The sequence below is a fragment of the Alnus glutinosa genome, chromosome 14 (genome assembly GCF_958979055.1).
Source record: "Alnus glutinosa chromosome 14, dhAlnGlut1.1, whole genome shotgun sequence".
NCBI lineage: Eukaryota > Viridiplantae > Streptophyta > Magnoliopsida > Fagales > Betulaceae > Alnus > Alnus glutinosa.
The window spans coordinates 8,474,344-8,480,290 of NC_084899.1; positions in this window are offsets into that span (position 1 = coordinate 8,474,344).

Here is a 5,947-nt window from a genome sequence, read left to right on the forward strand (position 1 = left end):
AAAAACCAAAAAATACTCCCCCTTTTTGTCACACAATGGCAAAGGGTAAACAAAGTATTAATTAAAACCAGAAGTGTTTAATAATTACACCAAGGAGTAAGCAAAAATGTAAAATTGTTAAAAATACCAAAACAAGACTGAACATAACATAAATAAAACTCAATCATCATCATCAGTCAGCTTGGGATGATGATATTTTAGACACTCTCTGATGTCGATCTGGCTCTGCTCGACATGCTCCCCTATAAGATTGACTTCCCGCTGAAGAGCTGACATGGAAGTCATAAGCTATGCAAAAGCAGCCTCAATGTCAAAGAAGGAAGGCACAACCTGAGATGATGATTATGCAGCTGCAGTGGGGAGATCTGGTGGAGGCTGAGGAATAGCACCTTGAGCCTCGTGCCATAACTGAGCATTAGACTTCATGAGAGTCTGAATGCCAAGAGGATCTGGGATCCGTGAGCGGGGCTCCGAGTCTGAAATATCTATCATGACCTTAAGGTAGATCTAAGTGATCAAACACCCAAAAGACAGACTTGTGTTCTTCTCATCTCGAACCTTGAGCATAATGTGCAAGATGTGCTTGCACAAGCAAAAAGGAGTCTGCATCACGATGGCATAAAGAAGGGTAGCCTTCTTAAGAGTCAGCTCACTCCGACGAGCTTGAGGCCAAATGTTTGTTACCACAATTTTTGCTAAAAATCGGTGCATAGGAGCAAAAGCACCGATGTTGATCTGGGAATGGGACTTATCCTCTCATTGTGGTCTCGTCCCAAATAATCCATGTAAAAACTCAATGATGGGAGCCTTATCAGGAAAAGGAACTCTGGAGATTGGTAGAACAGGGACCCCGATCACAGAACTGATAAGCTGAGGGTCTATCAAAATTGTCTAGCCTCTGACCATAGTCTGCATGATTAGTCCTCTATCATCATCCTGAATGACGATCATATGGCCATAAAATTCCCGCACCAGTCTGGGAAAGGCCTGGCAGGCACAGTTATATAGGTACTCCCAATTGTTCTCCAAGAGCATCTGAGCGATGGGAAGCATAACTGGGTCTCGCAGATCTGTACGGAGAAGATTCCGCTCAGATAGGACCTGTCATGATTGCATACGATGCAACCGGTCGGTAATTGATTCTCCAATTCTTTGCCTGACATGGGGAGGTGAGTTGTCAGAAGACATAATTTCTAGACTGAAAAAAAAAAAAAAAAACACAAACAGAAATTCATGAAAGCGTTAATTCCTGTTAGTCCAAAAAAAAACATTTGGGCATTATAACGGCTGTAAAATGGACTATCCAAAAATTACAACATCAAGAAAACACAACCCAAACAATATTGAGAACCAAATATGTAGAATATCAATCTCAAATAATAACATATGTTGAGGAATAGTACACATTAAACTCAACATAATAGAAACCCAAAAACACCAATTTTAAGCATAAAAACTTAAAAGAAATTAGTAAAAGAGTATTAAAAACATACATGGGGTGGAGAGAAATTGCAAAGATGACACGTGCACGTGAGAAATACGCATAAAAATCACAAGGAAAATGCACAAGACAACAAAAAGAACCAAAAGGGGCAAAAAAATGGGCTGCGGCGTGGGGAGAATGCGATTAAACCCTACAGGGTTCACCGTCCGGACGTAACTTAAATGACGTCCGGACGTAGTGCCACGTAGAGGTCGCAAAAACACGCTCGTCCGGACAAGAAGAATGAACGTCTAGACGAATCAACCTTATCGTCCGGACAACTAGAATAATAGCCTGGACATACAGGAGCACTGTCCAGACGCTTCACACAAAACAAATCTGAAAAAGAGATGAAAAAGAGCAAAAAAAATATTTCCCAAATAATTTTCAGAGCACGCATGTATATAACACTGATATCTTAGTTCAATTATGAAAATTGAAAATGACTTCTAAATAAAATGCAAGTGTGTGCAAAGTGTGCAACAAAAATATCAATGCAGAAATAAAAATAACACAGATTTTTGTTGACGAAGTGTAAACTCAATCAAGAGAAAAACCACTCCGAGGTAGCCAAACCCAGGAATTCCACTATTTAGAAGACGAAGCTAGATACAAGATAGTAACACTCACATATACCCGATGCAGTGGTCATACCTTGCTCTCTGACGTGTAACCCAACACGAATGCTTCCCAACCAGGTCACCTACCTGAAGGGGTCTTCAATGGAATCCTTTATCTTAGATAGACTTCAGATGTAGCGCAGCAACAGCACACTTGTAATGGCTTCAGAGGAAACTTGAACAGCTAATACTTCTCTGAGCTCTAATGGAATTCAATGCCGAATTCTTGCAGTTCTCAATGCCCAAAGGCCTCTATTTATACGCTAAGGTGCAAAATGAACGACTGCTGAAATACATGCAGGTGCTGTCCGAACGGTGGTCATGGCCGTCCGGACGGGCAACTGTGCGACAGGATTTTCCAAAAATTTCGCTGAAAATCTTTCCTATTTAAGAGCCGCGACAGGACGGAAGACACAGTCGTCCAGACGGTTGCACGTCCGCTGCAAGTATTTTCCATATAAGGCTTCGCGCGTCCGGACCATGGGGGATGAATGTTCGGACGGCTGATCTTCAACACGCAATTTCCATAACTGATGTGCGCGGGTCCGGACCATGATAGGTAGTCGTCCGGATGGTTGAAGTCGAATCGGCAATTTCCTTCTTTGATGAACGCGCGTACGGACCAAGGCTGTCTGACGTCCGAACGGGTGTATTTGAATTTCGATTCTTGCCTTGTGGAGACGCGTGTCCGGACGGGATACCACATCATCTAGACGGTTGGTTGATCTTCCCTTTATTGGAACTTGGAAAGAATCCGGAGCTGGTCGAGTACAGAGAGGCGTCCGGACGGACTGCTGAGACGTCCGGACGGATGTAAGTTGGACAGAACCTTCTCGACACAGTGGATGGTCCAGACGGAAATGCACGTCGTCCGAACGGATGATGCTTGGTCTGTCTGGTGTCCGGACGGTATGGCACGTCATCCGGACGGATGGAACAGTGACAGATGGGCGTCCGGACGGGATGACGCATCTTCCGAACGGCTGACAGGGAACCGGAAATCTTCTAACTCTGAAGCACTTCTGAATAGTTGAATCCCTGTGACGCATCTTTTACAAACAAGTATTTTTGTCCAAACACAGAATGGGGCCAAAAACTAACAAATTAGCATTTCAAAAAAAAAACCAAGATATAATTGAGAGTTAAGTTTTAATCAGGACAAGAATTTCCCTACAGAATGACATTTTTCAATAGAAAACTTAACTCAAGCAATGCGTGTGTGTGTGAAGGCTTTCTCAATAAGGTATGAAGTATACTGATATGACTTAAATCACCCGGATTTTTCAAAGAAGAGAGAAAATCAATGTTAGATCAGTCAAAAGTCAAACCTTATTATTCTAGGGCCTAGTTACCTTCATCTGATACACTCCCCCTAAGTTGCAGCACTTTTTCTTTTACCATGTCCTTTAGTGATCGTCTATTTCCGCAATGATGTGATCACTGACTGTTTCTTTAGGGACAAGATCAAGAGCAGATTTAGCATAAGTAGTGGATCTTTTTATTTATCCATTTAAACATTTTTGAATGCTTTTTATCACTTGGTGCTGCAACCTAGAAAGAATGCCAGAATTTATGGGTTCTAAGTTCAACTAGCGAGTTGGTCAATCTAACCATCTTAGCACAAAAAAAAAAAAAAAAAAAAAATCTCTCTCATTAAAAAAATTCAAAAGCTAAAAGTCAGAGGAGAGACACAAATACCTTAGGGGAGCCTTAGATAGTGAACATTTTTCATCGCAAGAGAAAAAGCAACTATCTAGTATGGATGCCACTGGGAAACTTCACAAATATCAAGGAAAAACTCTCAGTTATATAAAGGTATATGAATAAATGCATCAAAAACTGAGATATTAATTAAACACACATAAGATATCTGGAAACTTATATAACGGACAACAAAGCTCTGCATCCTTTATTCCATCCCCCCGCCCCCTTTTTTTTATTTTAAAAACAGCCTAAACAACAAACATGCTTCACAAGAAAAAGGATAGAAATGATCAAGCATGTAAGGTAGAAACAAACCCGACCTCAAGGAAAGAGGTTTGAGAGTAACAAGATAGAAAAGCAGCCGCTCAACCTTCTTTTACTATCATCCCTATTTAATACCTGCAGAATTTCCTCAAGACAACCCAAGAGGGAATATAGGGATAGATATGATGGTTCCATAACAACATGCAAAGTTTTTATAGAATGCTAAAATAAAATAAACTATGCAAGTGTACCTGTCATGCTCTAGGATTTAGGAACCAAAATCCTAGGCATGTGTGACCTTACCTACTGGGTAGGTTTGCTCCCCCTTGGGGAATGGGTGTCCTTGTCCTTGTCCTTGTCCTGTCCTTCTTTCTTAAGCTATAGTGTCAAAAATCTGAACAGATCTTGCATGAAAGTACTGGCCGAAGATGTTCCTTCACTGGAGATTTCCTTTCCTGCAGTTTTCTTGGGGACCCAAGTCTTTTTCGCTTGAGTAGGCTTCTGCAGCTGCTGAAGCTTTGGAACATGATTTCTGGGCGGAGATCTATGACGCTTGGGAGGCTTAGGTGGAGGACACCTTGGGTTGATATGACTGCTAACTCCACATTGGTGACACATGGGAGTTTTAGGAGCTAGCCATTTTTTCTTCTGCTGAACTTGCTAATGTGGGCAATTTGGTTTGATGTGCCCTAGCTTGCCACAATGATGGCATGTGGGAGGCTTTCTCCAGATAGGAAGCTTAACCAGAGGCTGAGGATTGAAAGGAACTTCTCCTCCATAACTGCTTTTCCCTTATCCATTCTTGGAGGTGGAGATTCGGGAATAACTGGCCTCACGAAAATGGTCTAGGAGGTAGACAGAGTATCAGAAATAGAAGTAAGAACATACCCAAGTTTGATCTTGTCAGTTGGGCACTTTTGAATGGAGAGCATGTGAGTGAGCTTATCATTTGAGACTCTCTCTAGTTGTAACGGTGTCTCCAGTAGCCTCTCTTCTAAATCATTGATCTTTATGAGCATAAAGGTCTTCTTAGTCCTGAGGCTGTTCAACTCTAGTGCTTGCTGCTTGTATTTCTCCCTTAGCTTTAGGAATTCAACATATTGAAGTTGATAGGCTGACTGTATATCTTCTTCTTCACTATTCTCATAATAGTAGGACTGAGAATCCTCCTTATCTTCATGTGGGGTTACGAATGCCAGGAATTTTTCTTCCTCGGGAGCTTCTTCTTCTTTCTCAGACTCATCGCTGAGAGTTGCATTAAAGACGTTCCCTCTTTGTTCCTTCAGATTTGCACATTCGGTCCTGATGTGTCCAAAGCCTAAACATTCGAAGCACTGGGAACCCCTCGGATCTTTCTTTTTTGCTTATTCTGTATCAGTTGTGTGTGGAGCCTTTCTTAATCTGTCAGAGAACTTCTTCTTGATTTTATTATTCTTCATAAAACACTCGAAGTTTTTGGCTAACATTGCCACTACATCTTCATCAACATCGGAGTCTTCGTCTGATGAGACTATGGATTTCTTCTTGGATGCCTTAGATGCCTTGAGAGCAATTATCTTTGCCTTTCTGACCGAAGGTAAGGAATATTCGTATGTCTAAAGAGATCCTACCAGCTGTTCAATCTTCATCTCCTCCAGATCTTTGCTTTCTTCTATAGTTGTCACCTTAATCCTAAAACGCTCAGGCAAAGATCTTAGTATCTTTCAAATGAGTTTTACATCCGATATTTGCTTCCCAAGACTCACAATCGAGTTTCTTAGGTCGCTAATCTTAGTGTAGAACTCTCCAAAGGTCTTTTCTTCTTGCATCTTAATTTCTTCAAATTTAGAAATCAACATTTGAAGTTTGGCAGATTTTACCAGTTTTGTGCCTTCAT